The following is a 15,461-nucleotide window of genomic DNA, read 5'->3' as shown; positions in this document are numbered from 1 at the left end:
ATATTCATATAATTTCCTGGAATGCCTATATATATTCATTACCTAACCCTGCCTACCCCTGCTTCATATTAAAATGCATTATAATGAGTCCAAAGTTCCTTCACATCTGCACAGTCTCTTGATTGATTTAAGTTGGTGGGCTTAAAATGGGTTTGTGGTCCCTTTGATGTAATAAACATCTTCCTCAAGGTGACCATTTCACCTTTGTGTGTTGGCAGGCTTTCTGACTCCTGGGCTATAGTCCAAGCCCCCCAACCTGGTCCTGGCTGGTTTGGGGGCACAGGTGCAGTCACAGTCCTCTTCTTTTTCACAATTAAGCTGGCATTCTCATCCTGCTTCTTCAAACACAGTAAGAATAAGCCAGTGATATATTACCCTAGCCTTAACCACTCCATCTGCTAATAATTAACTATTCCCCATTACTTCTACTCTTCTTGTTATACTCTTAATCATTATAAATTGTTTCTATCCCCTTAACTAAATCTAGGTAAACTCTTAACTCTTTCAATTTTTTTAAACCCTTGATTCCGGAGTATCATAGAATCATAGAATAGCCTGAGTTGGAAGTGACCTACAAGGATCATTGAGTCCAACTCCTAACCATGCACAGGACTGCCCCAAGAGTCACACCACATGCCTGAGAATATTGTGCAAACACTTCTTGAACTCTGTCAGGCTTGGGGCTATGACCACTTCCTTGGGAAGCCTGTTCCAGTGGCCAACTACCCTCTGGGTAAAGAGCCTTTTCCTAATATCTAAACCTCCTCTGACACCGCTCCAGCTGTTTCCTCAGGGCCTATCACTAGTCCTTCTTATAGTGTGATGCTTGTGCTCAAAACTGCACACAGGCCTTGAGGTGAGGCCGCACCAGTGCAGAGTAGAGTGGGAAAATCACCTCCCTCAAGCAGCTGGCAATGCTTTGGCTGATGCACCCCAGGATATGGTTGATCCTTGTGGCTCCAGGGCATACTGTTCTCATATTCAACTTGCCATCAACCAGGAGCCACAGGTACCTTTCCTCAGAGCTGCTCTCCAGCCTCTTGTTCCCCAGTCTGTCCATATATCCAGAGTTGCCCCATTCCAGGTGCAGAATCTAACACTTGACCTTGTTAAACTTCATACAGTTGATGATTGCCCAGCCTTCTAATTTATCAAGGTCTCTCTGCTTTTGAAGCAATCAACAGCTCCTGCCAATTTAGTGTCATCAGCAAACTTACTCAACATAGCTCCAAGTCCTACATTTAAGTTGTTTATAAAAATGTTGAAGACAACTGGGCGTAAAATGGTGTCTTGCAGTGTTGCCTGGAAATAGAACAAAACCTTCCCAAACATCATTAAAATGATAATATAAAAGCAAACCTTTACTTGAAAGCCTTCAAGTACACAATACGGCAAAAAACCATGCCTGGAATTAGAATTATACAATTTTATAAGATTGAGCAATTAGTATATCTAGCAAATATTGTGCAATTAGAAGAGCAGTTGATTAGGTAATCTCCTCCCCCAGGTTCTGCCCCATTGGATCCCTTCCTCCTGATCCTCTAACTCTACCTTTATTATGTCTATGATACATGGTGCAAAACAAAATGTCCTTGCTAAAATAACAAATAAGACTAAACAGAATTTCAAGAATGTATCAATAAGGGTTTGTTTGCGGTGCGAAAGAGAGCTGGAAAAGTACTAGAAGTTACAACCATGCATTAACAGTCTACAAAGCTACAAATATATGAAGAATACATAAGAGCTAAAAATCTTTGAGCATCATTCCCCCCTTTAGATACTTGACAAAAATTCCACATTGTTTAGTCTCTACCACTTAGATTTGATGTCAGACAATAAAGATGACCAGAAATCACAGCATCGAATCATACAGCCAGCTATTATGCAGACACCAACTACAAATATAGCCAGTATGTGTGACTGTGGTCACAGGGGTTTGCAGGTGAAGCAAGAGATGAGAATGTTGGTTCCATGATCAGAAGGCTTGATTTATTATTTTATGATATATATATATATATATATATATATATATATTACATTGTAACTATGCTAAAAAGAAATAGAAGGAAAAGTTCTCAGAAGTCTGCTAAGCTAAGAATAGAATAGCAAGAATTATAACAAAAGCAGTTCTCTCGGACGCTGTCCGAGATAGCTCAGTCCTTGATTGGCCATTAATTATAAACATCCAAGATGGGCCAATCACAGGTGGACCTGTTGCGTTCCACAGCAGCAGATAACCATTGTTTACATCTTGTTGCTGAAACTTCTCAGCTTCAGCAGGAAAAATCCTAATGAAAGGATTTTTCACAAAAGATGTCTGTGACAAACATGAATAGTTGTTTTATCCAAGCCAAATTTGGTAACCATGAAGTAAGTGTATGAAAGATCTGTGAGAGTTACCTGATGTAGAATTTGAGTTTGTCTCCAGATTTTAGCCAAATATTTGTTAATCCTTCTTCTCTGATCTACATAAGCACACTAGTATTAATGACTGTACACATGCCCCCTTGCGAGGCTAGGAGGAAACTGAGAGCCATTCTGCTTTGCAAATTTTGGGACCAAACCTGAGTCATGGTTACCAACAGTGTAGATAACAGACACAAAAGAACAGTTTAAACCATATAATCATCTGTATCTGTCTCTGTTTTTCCAGTTATTTCAGGAGCAGAAGCCTTTTTAATTCTAGAGTATTGAATCCAGGTCCCTTGCCAGCAACTTTGTCTGAAGTAAGGGTAGTCAGCAGGACTTGGAATGATCCTCTCCACTTAACTTGCAGGGGATCACTGTCCCACCATTTAACATAGATCCAGTCTCCAGCCTGGAACAGATGAGCAGGTGTGTCCAGTCCTACGGGTCTGGATAACACATCAAATCTCTGGAGATTCTGCAAAGCAGAGCTTAAAGCCATTTAATACTTTTGTTAGTCCATTTTCCCTCTCATATGGATTTTTCTGGGGATATGCAGAATTCTGTATGGCCTGCCATATAATGTCTCATAAGGACTTATGTTGCCCCTCTGCCTTGATTGTATGTGAAATCTCAGTAAGACTATAAGCAAAGCCTGAGCCCATGTCACAGATGTCTCTTGAGAAATTTTGCTAATCTGTGTTTTGAGGGTTCCATTCATATGTTCAACTTTACCACTCACCTGGGGTCTGTTGGGTGTAGGCAGATGCCAAGCAATTCCCAGAATTTGACTAACCTCCCCCATTACTGCTGCAACAAAGTGTGGCCCTCTATCTGATGACAACTCCAAAGGAACCCCAAACCTTGGAATTATATGATTGAGCAAGACTTCTACCACTTCTTTTGCTGTGTTAGTACGACGGGGTGAGCCTCAGGCCATCAACTGAAGGCGTCAACTAACATCAGTACATACCTGAATTCTTCATTATGTAGTAACTCAGCAAAATTCTCCTGCCAATATTCTTCGAGAAGGTCTTCGGCCTTTGTCACCCCTAGCACTACACTTTTATTCGTATCAGGATTATTTTTACAGCAGATTTCATATTTGGTCACTATAGACTGCACAATTTCAGTCATTCCCTATTACAGCAACCTGAGGGTCGCTGGGGTGAGAGAAGGACAAGAATCTTAGTTGATGATCAGAAGGCTGGATTTATTGATATATGATATATAATACATTATAACTATATTAAATAGAGTAAGGGGAGAAGTTGCAGAGCTGCTAAGCTAAGAATAGAATAGGAAAGAATCCCTAACAAAGTTCTGTGTCCAGGGACTCTGTCCCCAGCTTGCTCCTGTGATTGGCCCTTAATTAAAAACATGGAACATGAACCAATCACAGGTGCATCCTATTGCATTCCACAGCAGCTGATAACAATTGTTTACATTCTTCTTCTGGGGCCTTTGCTTCCCAGAAGATGAACAAATCCCAAAGAAAGGATTTCTGTGAAAAAAATGTCTGCGACATCTCACCTTTCTAAATTGTATAAATTAAAAAGAAAAATGCTGATGTGAAATGAACAGGAAATTTCTTCACCTGTAAAATATACAATACTAACAAATCACTAAAACAATCCTACAATCTAAGAAAATGCAAAAAACAATGCAAAGAGAATTCAAGTCCAAGCAGCTGGGTTTCAGGGACAGTCCAAGAGCTGAAGTTGTTTCTTTTGGAATATCTGAGAGTCATTTTTGGTCCTGAAAACAGACTTGCTGCAAAAGTCCCATCAATAATTATCACAAACCATTGACAGTCTTACAACAATTTCAAACAATTTCAAACAATTTGAACAACTTTTAGAATGTCCTTTTCTGGCCCTTCAATGCTTCAGTGCTTCAGAGCTGCTGCCCGCTATTTTCAATCTTTTATATTTAATTTTAATTTTTTTTTTTTTTTTTTGATCGAAAAGGAAAAGAGCAGCAGCCGAGCAGAGCAGTGCCAGAGAAGGAAAAGGCCCTGGGGGCCCTGGCCCATGATGGACCAGGAACCCCAAAACTGGCCCACAAAGGGGGGACCAGGACCAGTAGGAGAAACCACAACTCCCAGAAACATCAAGAGGCCACGCAGTTGCCCTGGCCCAGAAACTTCCTGAGCCCAATAGGCCAGGCCAAACCCATGACACAGGCTCTGCATTCCCACAGGCCTGCACCCTGCTGCCAGTACAATGGCAGCATGGGTGGTGACACGCTTCCTTTCCCCAAAACCACTGAGGCATGCCAGCAGCAGGGAAATAGAAGCCTTCCCCAGCAATCCCATCTGGGGTCTGGAGATATTTGTTCCCCACAGCAAACCAGCTATGGTCTCCTCCATCTGTGCCCTCTCCCTCTGCAATGCAAATGCAGCAGGTGTATCTTCCATCCGCCCCATGGCTTCATCCCCACCCCCTCCGGGCTGGGGACCAAAGGCAGAACTCTCAGGACCCACCTGCCCCCCGCCACTGGGGCGCAAGAGAGGCGGCAGAGATGGCAGCCTCCATGGGACAATCCCCGAAAAACCACCCCCCAACCCGCCAAGAATGCTGATCTTAAACGCGGGCAAACGCACTGCCCCCACAGTCAGCTGGCGAGCACTCCCTGCTCCACGGAAGGGGAGGCCAGCCACCGGGGCCCCTGCAGGGCCAGCCGGACTGGAATGGTCCGAGCTCGAACAAGCCGCCGGTTCCAGGGCAGTCTCTGACGCTGACACAGAGGACAGTGTCTCTGATAAAGGCAAAGCTGCTGGGGCAGCCGGAACCGGGGAGGGAATCACACTGGATGTAGGAGTGGCCGCGGGCTTTTCCGAGGGTCCCGCAGGTTCGGCGCCGTTTCCAGCACCCTCCTGAACAGGGACCGTCTCGGCTTGAGGCGGCGGGAAGACCGATGGAAACGGCGGGGGGGGCCGAAGGGGCCGGAGAAATCTCCTCCACTGAGCCGGAAGCTGGAGACGCGTCGTCGTTGCCTGGCAACAGCGACTCAGCTGCAAGAAGGGAAGCTGGTGAAGCCGTGGGCGGGGCCGCCTGGAGAGGAAGAGACGGGATCACGCAGAGAGGCAGCGCTGGCTTGAGCGGCGCCGCCTCCTCCCATCCCCCCGAAGAGAGAGAAGGGGGGGAAGGAGAACAGCCCATCTGCGCAGGCTCGGGAGAAAGAGTAAAAAAAACTTCTCGCGGTTAAGTTTCGCCCCCCCCCCCCCCGCCGCGAAGCAGGGGTGGCTGGGAAGCCCCAACTCATCCCCCACTGGGTCTTCTCCCACTGGGGACGGGGGGCTGGGAAGCCCCAACTCATCCCCCACGGGGTCTTCTCCTGCTGGGGACGGTGGAAACGGAGGCTTCCCATAGCAGTTAGAAATCCATGGAAAAATAGCTGCTCTCCTTTTCAAAACTGGGAAGAGCTTTATAAATGCTGGGTAGATAGAAGGAAGGACACGTCCCTGGCTCCAGACGAACTGGAAAATGGAGTCCAGGCATTCCCACACGAAAACATCCAAAGCGTACAGGACATAAGTAAAGAACCCAAAAAGCTTTGCCCATCAAAAGAACTCATAGAGATCTGTTGCTGACAGAAAAAAATCATCTTCTCTACACAGTTCTTGCCAGAGGGCAATAAGGTTATCCTCTGAAGGAGAAAACTGAACCTCTTCCTGCAAGGCATGTGTCTGCCACACGAACAGCCACAAACTACGAAGGGCTGAATCCTCAGGGATAGAAAAGCCAACAGTACCTTTTGAAAGAGTCCAGCTTGCTCTGGCCAGCTCCACGGTTATGCTGCTCTTGTCTATCATCTTTCCTGAAGGTTTTCCAGAAGAAGGTTCACTTGTGGTCAGCCTTGGCTGTGAACTCTGTCCAAATCGGGATCTTCAGTTCTTCAGCTCCTGGCTTGAATCCACTTCTGTGGTCACTTCAAAGCAATCATCACATGCTACACATACAGGATTTTACCCAGTGCAGCAATTTTGCTCCTCTGGTCTTATCAAATTAATTTTTGCTCTGACACGAGGGGTCACCAAATATTACAGCAACCTTAGGGTCGCTGGGGTGAGAGAAGGACGAGAATCTTAGTTGATGATCAGCAGGCTGGATTTATTGATATATGATATATAATACATTATAACTATACTAAACAGAGTAAGGAGAGAAGTTGCAGAGACTTGCTAAGCTAAGAACAGAATAGGAAAGAATCCCTAACAAAGTTCTGTGTCCAGGGACTCTGTCCCCAGCTTGCTCCTGTGATTGGCCCTTAATTAAAAACATGGAACATGAACCAATCACAGGTGCATCCTATTGCATTCCACAGCAGCTGATAACAATTGTTTACATTCTTCTTCTGGGGCCTTTGCTTCCCAGAAGATGAACAAATCCCAAAGAAAAGGATTTCTGTGAAAAAATGTCTGCGACAATTCCCCTTCCGATTGCTACCTTTTTCAGATGCTTCAGAAGATTTTCTGTTTACCAATGGGTACCTTCAGGTTCCTGCGAGCAATCTACCAAAGAAGCAGGGGTGGGACTACAACCTGTCCCACTGGTGTGACAGCCTATTGACTTTCTTTAATTACAGCCTTTATGGACCCAATTAACTGGTGATCTTTCTCATCATACTTTGGGCTAAACCCTGACAGACTTATTTTTTTTTTGGTAATATCTCCACAGAATTCACAGAATGACAAGGTTGGAAGAGAACTTAAAGATCATAGAGTCCAACCCATGCCCTAACACCTCAACTAAACAATGCCACTGAGTGCCACATCCAGTCTTTTCTTAAACACATCCAGGGATGGTGACTCCACCACCTCTCCGGGCAGACCATTCAAGTACTTTATCACCCTTTGCATGAAAAACGTTTTCCTAATATCTAACCTATATTTCTCTTGACGCAGCTTGAGACTGTGACCTCTCGTTGCGTCAGTTGCTGCCTGGAGAAAGAGACCGACCCCCACCTGACTACAACTACCCTTCAGGAAGTTGTAGAGAATGATAAGGTTGCCTCTGAGTTTCCTTTTCTCCAGGCTAAACAACACCAGCTCCCTCAGTCGTTCCTCATAGGGCTTGTGTTCCAAGCCCCTCACCAACCTCGTTGCCTTCCTCTGGATGTGCTCAAGTGTCCCAATGTCCTTCCCAAACCGAAGGGCCCAGAACTGGACACAGTACTCAGGGTGCGGCCTCACCAGTGCCGAGTATAGGGGAAGGATGACCTCCCTGGTCCTGCTGGCCACACTATTCCTGATATAGGCCAGGATGCTGTTGGCCTTCTTGGCTGCCAGAGCACACTGCTGGCTCATGTTCAGCCAACTGTCAACCAGTGCTCCCAGGTCCCTTTCTGCCTGGGCACTGTCCAACCACACTGCCCCCAGCCTATAATGTTGCAGGGGGTTATTGTGGCCAAAAAGCAGGACTCGGCACTTCGATTTATTAAACTTCAGCCTGTTAGACTCTGCCCATCTATCCAACCCTTCCAGATTTCTCTGCAGAGTCATCCTACCTTCCAACAGATCGACACACACTCCCAGCTTAGTGTCGTCTGTAAATTTACTAATGAAAGACTCAATCCCCTCATCCATGTCATCAATAAAGATACTGAACAGAACTGGCCCCAGCACAGACCCCCGAGGGACACCACTGGTGACTGGCTGCCAGCAGGATGCAGCACCATTCGCCACCACTCTCTGGGCCCGGCCATCCAGCCAGTTCTTAACCCAGCAAAGAATGCTCCTGTCCAAGCTGTGGGCTGTTGGCTTTTCCAGGAGTATAATGTGGGAAACAGTGTCAAAGGCCTTGCTGAAGTTCAGGTACACAACATTAACAGCCTTTCCTGCATCTACCAGGCGGATCACTTGATCATAAAAGGAGCTCAGGTTGGTCAAACAAGACCTACCCCTCCTAAACCTATGCTGGCTGGGTCTAATGCCCTGGTCATCCTGTAAGTTCTGTGTGATGGCACTCAATATAAACTGTTCCATAACCTTACCTGGTACAGAGATCAGACTGACTGGCCTATAATTGCTAGGATCCTCCTTCCCACCCTTTTTGTGAATGGGCATCACATTGGCCAGCTTCCAGTCATCTGGAACCTCAGCAGTGAGCCAGGACTGCTGGTAAATGATGGAGTATTGGAATTAAACACCAATATAACTGGATGGGTCGTGCCTGGGCTCATCCAGCCCTTGCTGCTTGACCAAAGGCAGCAACTGTGGTATTTTCACTTCAGAGACACCTTTGGCTAGCTGGATGCTGCAGCTGGGCGCTTGGGACAAGTCCAGGCATGCAGGAGCTCAGGTTTACCTCTGGCAGAGAATTTTTTAGATGAGGTGAAGGAAAAGGAGTCAGGTTCTGCTAGAGGGTTGCGATCCAGAGCTTTATTCCTGGCCCACAAGCCTCTGAATGCAGGAACAGCTCTAACAGAACTTTTCTGAACTGGGTGGTCGCTGTGTCCTTTAACCCCAGGGAGAGAGGGAGGGAAGGGGTAGGGATCCCACCAACCAGGTAAGGGGGGGAAGTCTCAGGGGACAAATGACACCTGGATGACCCATTGTCCCCCAGGTCTTAAAGGCATCTTTTGAACTCTGCCAATCACTTGATGCCCTTCTGGAATGCCAGGATTGACAGACAGCACTCAGCAGGGGGCAAGGGAGGGGGAGGGAGAGGTGACTGGCAGACCTGGGGAAGGAACCGGGATAACTCAGACAAGCTATGACATCACACCACAACAATGGAGAGTGGCTTCACAAGCTCATCTGCCAGCTCTCTCATCACTCTGGAATGGATCCCATATGGTCCCATGGATACATGAATATCCAAGCAGCTCAGCAGTTCTCTGACTGCCTCCTCTTGGATAATGGAGGGACCATTCTGCTCTCTGATATCATCGAGCAACCCAAGAGGACAGTTATCCTGAGGTCAAGTCTTCTCACTAAAAACTGAGTCAAAGAAGGCGTTAAGCACCACTGCCTTCTCATCTGCAGTAACCAAGTTCCCTTCTGCATCTACTAAAGAACGAAGGTTAGTCTTACCCTTCCTTTTATCATTAATATATTTATAAAACCGTTTTTTGTTATCCTTTACAAAAGTCACTATTTTAAGTTCTGTTGAAAGCGAAAGGAGACGACCCATCCTTGTTGATCAGCATCGAACTCCAATTTATTGATCTCACTTACACACTTTATAGTGGTGTTAATTAAACTCATGCATATTGCAAAATCCGAGCTCCTCATAGGCTACAGCTAAAACATTAATCCCTCCTTTTGTTTTCAATACCTGTGGTTTGTAATTGAAACCAAGATTTATTTTCTCACCCTGTTATGAAAGTTCTCAAGGCCTCCATGTTATTGAAGACAGACTTGAGAACTTAGCTGTTTACAGAAACAGGCTGTGAGAATTTGCTCCTCACAGCTGCCTTTTAAGCCATTTCTGAGCAAAATTCTCCAACAAAGTTCCAACTGAGCTTTGACCTCCCTAATTTTTTTTTCTACAGACACTAGCAGCCCTCTTAAATACTACCTGAGATACCTGACCCTCCTTCCAAAGATGATACATCTTTTTTTTTTATTCCTGAGTTCCTCCAAAATCTCCTTGCCCATCCAGGCTGGACATTTGTCCTGGTTTAGGGAAACTTTGTGAGAAAACTTCTAAAGGGGTACTTCTAGAAAGCAGATTTAAGTGGCCCCTCCTCCTACTGGTTCAGGAAAAAGATTTCCTTGGAGAAAAGTGTGAAAAACTGTTTATTTAATAGGTAAAGTATTCACTAGCAGAAAAAAAATGAACAATATTAAACAATAAAACTTCTTGTTAATCTGAAAAGATGACAAACTCAGAAAGTCTTTTTTGTGGGTTGCACCTTGGCTCACCCAGTCTATTATCTATTATCAGTTCCTCCAGTGCAGGAAATGCTGTGCCCCAGGCCAGGCCTGGTGGGCCACAAATGCGAGCTGCTGGTGCTCTTCTGGGTTTTCAGTCTAGAGTAGATTTCCTGCCAAAAACCTACTTCGAATAGCAGACGTGTCTCTGAAAATGGATAATTGAGCCTCACCCACAATAAAAGCTGTTTCAACTCCTTCTTTGGGATCCCTTCTGTGTATGATTCAGCCACGCCTTGTAAGGCGGACAAAATTCCCAGCTGTTCCTGGGAGAGTGTGCCCCCCATGTTCTTATTTTTGACCTTCTCACCGAATCTCTGTCGTCAGAGCGGTCCGAAGGCTCCCGATCTCCGTCCAGCAGGTCACAGGAGATGGATCCAGAGGCGCCTTTCTGGTTCTGATCCGGGCTGCTCTGCTATGAACTTTCTTCGGCAGAAGCTGAGAGATGTAATTCTCAGTGGCTGCTGTTTTTTGCAGACTCTCTTGGCCGTTTTTTTTCTTTTTTCTTTTTTCTTCTTGCTTCTCTCCTCAGGAGTTATCAGTGCTCTCCTGGGAATTCGTCCAAGGCCGGAGCTGCCCTCTCGGTTCTTCAGCTCTTCAGGGCTGACACCCCCCCACCTGGTGGGGAGTAGCCCACCCAGGGACGCCACTTGTCGCTGTCTCGGCTGTTTTAATGACCTGGAAAGGCTCGGGATGGCCTTGGGCAGCCCACGTTCCAAAGGACGAAAAGAGTCTTCAGGTTTTTTCTCGGTCTTCAGTGTTTATTAGTTTTTTATCTACAAGATTTTCTCTCGGCCTGACAGAGGCCTGCACAGCAAGCCAGCCATGAGCACACTGCGAGCCCCCGGGGCAGTCACTTATCTTTATACTCAAAACTACGTATATGATATTTACCTATTTTCCCCAATACCTTTCACCCTTACTGACCAGTGCACTTTTAGTAAGAACCAATCCCAAAGTGCCACCACCACCACAGAAGATGGAGGCTACGAAGAAGAAGAAGGACAGGACACGCCCCAATTCCTCCATCTTACTTCTCTAGACCTCCCGTACAGAAATCCTAAACCCTGTGTTTCACACCCTAATTAACTTATCCCTTCACTATTTATCCCAGTGAAATCCTCCCATCCTCCTGTGCAGGATCAAAGTCCAGCCACCAGACGCTTCTGGCAACATTCCAGGACCTCCGAGCCCCCCAAGGGTGGTCTCGGTGACTCGGCACATCAGTCCTGAGGTTCTGAGATCCCACAAACAGTTCTAAGAAAAAAGAAAAATTACAGTCTAGGGAGTCTTTTTGCCTCAGCTAGCTAAAAACTAGCTAAAAGCAAAGGAAAGCTCTCTCCTGCAGTCTGTCTGTGCTGCAGACAACACAATTCCAGAGAAGGATGTGGGGGAGCAAGTGCAGCTTCTGATAACAGACTGTGCTTCCTCTCTCCTCCCATTGCTCTAGGAACTAGTCTTAAAGGTGCAAAACTTAATATCCAGCATAAACAGAACAGACAATTGTGGATATAAGCATCATAAAATCACCCCAAGACATCCCACCCATTATTCCCAAATCATCAGCTTACTACCAAAAGTAATATATATTCTATCTCTACAAATACATACATTATATATACGGTGGAGCTTCCTGTGTTGCTGCCGAGTGGCTAATTATAAGAGGTCTTTGGGGAGCGCGACGACCCGGAGCGTGGCGAACAGGAGCGGGCAAACAGGGGTGTGGTGAGTCTCTGGGGCATATACAAGGCTGTTTGCGCGGCAGTTCACGCAGGCAGGGCAAGCAGGCAGGGTTGCCAACTTTCTTGCTAGTAAGGAGTCCTCTGGGTTGTTTGAGGTCTTTCTGCTGCCTGGTTGTGTTTGAGGTGTCTGTTAGTAATGGTTTCTACACAATCAAAAACTATGGCTGGTATAAGTGTAAGTGACCAAGTCGAGCCCTCCAAAAAGGATGTGTCTGTACAGACCTATCCATGCCCAGAGTGTTTGAGCTTATCAGTGGCTTCAGGGAGTGTTGTGGAGCAGATCTGCCTGCGGTGTGAACAGGTGAACGACCTCCTTTCACTGTTGGCTGAGCTTAGGAAGGAAGTTGAAAGGTTAAGGAGTATCAGGGAAAGTGAAAGGGAAATAGACTGGTGGAGTTCAGCCCTTCCATCTTTAAGGGAGGCCTCTGACCGAGAGACTGAGGACTTATATGCCTCCCACTCTCAGGCAATAGAAGGGAACCTGGTGGATGAAGAGGAGTGGAAATGGGTCCCCATTCGGGGAGGTAATAACAAAAACTCCTCCCCATCCCCATCATCCAGCCAGGTACCATTTCAGAATAGTTATGAGGTCCTAGATCTAGAGACCCAACTAGATGATTTAGGAGGAAATTGTCTGCCCAGTGAACCCCCCAATTATGATTCATCTGTAAGATGGATCACTACCTATGAAGGGAACTCAGGGCCCCATATGTCGACCAGACCCATCCCACAGGGAGGTCTGTTGCCTCCCTGGGGCCCGGGTACAAAATATCACTGAGAGACTTCCTGGGCTGATTCAGCCCTCTGATTATTACCCACTGCTGATACTCCAGGCTGGCAGTGATGAGATTGAAAAGAGGAGTGTCAAGGCAATTAGAAAGGACTCTAGCGTACTGGGTCAGGTAGTTGATAGGGCAGGAGCACAGGTAGTATTCTGCTCAGTCCCTTTGGTGGCGGAGGAAAATGATGAACGAAACAGGAGAATCCGCATCATCAACAAGTGGCTTAAGGGTTGGTGTCATCGGCAAAATTTTGGACTCTTTGATCATGGGGAAACTTTTACAGCATCTGCTCTGCTGGAACCAGATGGGGTACATCTCTCTGTTAAGGGCAAAAGGTTTTTAACTCATGAACTGGCAGACCTCATTGAGAGGGCTTTAAACTAGATTTGAAGGGGGAAGGGGATTCAGCTGAGCTACCTGGAAGCAGGCCCAAGAATTGCAAGGCTAAGATAGGGGTGAAGTCAGTAGCCCAGCTGAGATGCGTGTATACCAATGCACACAGCTTGGGCAACAAACAAGAAGAGCTGGAGGCCATGGTGCAACTGCAGAACTGTGATGCAGTTGCCATCACGGAAACATGGTGGGATGACTTACATAGCTGGAGTACTGCACTGGATGGCTACAAGCTCTTCAGAAGAGACAGGAAAGGAAGAAGAGGTGGAGGGGTGGCCCTTTATATTAAGCAGACTTTTGATGCCGTAGAAATTGAAACTAAGGAAGATGGAGTTGAATGTCTATGGGTAAGAATTAAGGGGAAGGCCAAAAAGGCTGGCACCCTACTGGGAGTCTATTATCGTCCACCCAACCAGGAAGAAGAGGTAGATGACTTATTCGATAAGCAGCTAGGCAATTTTTCAGGATCATCAGCCCTTGTTCTTGTGGCTGACTTCAACCTACCAGACATCTGCTGGGAACTTTATACAGCAGTAAAGAGACAGTCCAGGAAATTCTTAGAGTGTATGGAGGACAATTTTTTGTCGCAGCTGGTGGGTGAACCCACTAGGGGAGGAACTATGTTAGATCTGTTATTTGCAAATAGAGATGGGCTGGTGGGAGATGTGGTGGTTGGAAGTCGCTTGGGGCAGAGTGATCATGAAACAATAGAGTTCTCAATATTTGGTGAAGTCAGGAAGAGCACCAGTAAAACTCTTGCATTGGACTTCAGGAGGGCAGACTTTGGCCTGTTTAGGAGACTTATTCAGAGCATCCCATGGGAAGCAGCCCTTACAAACAAAGGAGTTCTGGAAAGGTGGACATGCCTCAAAACAGAGATCTTGAGGGCACAGGAACAGACTGTCCCTGTGTGCTGAAAGATAAGTCAACGGGGTAAATGTCCAGCTTGGCTGGACAAGGAGGTTTTGGAGGAACTTAGGAATAAAAAGATGATGTATCAGCATTGGAAGGAGGGTCAGGTCTCTAAGGAAGTATTCAAGAGGGCTGCTAGAGCATGCAGAAAAAAAATTGGGGAGGCCAAAGCTCAGTTGGAACTTAGAATAGCAACTTCTGTAAAGGATAATAAAAAATGCTTTTACAAATACATTAATGCTAGAAGGAAGGGTAAGACCAGCCTTTGTTCTTCATTGGACAAGGGAGGAAACTTAGTATCTACAGATGAGGAGAAGGCAGAAGTGCTTAATGCCTACTTTGCCTCAGTTTTTAGTGGGAAGATGACTTGCCTTCCAGACACGTGCCCGCCTGGGCTGGTTGATGGTGTCAGGGAGCAGAATGGTCCCCCCATTATCCAAGAGGAGGCAGTCAAAGAACTACTGAAATGCTTGGATGTTCATAAATCTATGGGACCAGACGAGATCCACCCCAGGGTAATGAGAGAGCTGGCAAATGAGCTTGCAAAGCCACTCTCCATAATTTACCAACAGTCCTGGCTCACTGGTGAAGTTCCGGATGACTGGAAGCTGGCCAATGTGATACCCATTTACAAAAAGGGTGCAGAGGAGGATCCTGGTAATTATAGACCAGTCAGCCTGACCTCAGTACCTGGCAAAATAATGGAACAGTTTAAATTAAGTGCCATCACACAGAATTTACAGGATGGCCAGGTTATCACAGCCAGTCAGCATGGGTTTAGGAGGGGTAGGTCATGTTTAACCAACCTGGTCACCTTTTATGACCAGGTAACCTGCCTAGTGGACGCAGGGAAGGCTGTAGATGTTGTTTATTTGGATTTCAGCAAGGCCTTTGACACTGTTTCCCACAGCATACTCCTAGATAAGCTGGCAGCCTGTGGCTTGGACAGGAGCACTCTTAGCTGGGTTAGGAACTGGCTGGATGGCCGGGCCCAGAGAGTGGTGGTGAATGGTGCTGCATCCTGCTGGCAGCCAGTCACCAGTGGTGTCCCTCGGGGGTCTGTGCTGGGGCCAGTTCTGTTCAATATTTTCATTGATGAAAATGGATGAGGGGATTGAGTCTTTCATTAGTAAATTTACAGACGACACTAAGCTGGGAGTGTGTGTCGATCTGTTGGAAGGTAGGATGACTCTGCAGAGAAATCTGGAAGGGTTGGATAGATGGGCAGAGTCTAACAGGCTGAAGTTTAATAAATGGAAGTGCCGAGTCCTGCACTTTGGCCACAATAACCCCCTGCAACATTATAGGCTGGGGACGGTGTGGCTGGACAGTGCTCAGGTAGAA

The 15,461-nt window shown here is 46.4% G+C and overlaps 1 protein-coding gene across 1 annotated transcript in view; it reads left to right on the top strand.

Annotated features, from left to right (window-relative positions):
- The window catches only part of LOC131095428 (Golgi phosphoprotein 3-like), a 173,149-nt gene that overhangs the window by 120,338 nt on the left and 37,350 nt on the right, over positions 1–15,461 (top strand). The gene's annotated exons all lie outside the window — the stretch shown is intronic.

The sequence above is a fragment of the Melospiza georgiana genome, chromosome W (assembly GCF_028018845.1).
Source record: "Melospiza georgiana isolate bMelGeo1 chromosome W, bMelGeo1.pri, whole genome shotgun sequence".
NCBI lineage: Eukaryota > Metazoa > Chordata > Aves > Passeriformes > Passerellidae > Melospiza > Melospiza georgiana.
Note: the sequence above shows the minus strand (reverse complement) of the source record. Positions and strands in the feature narration are given on the sequence as shown.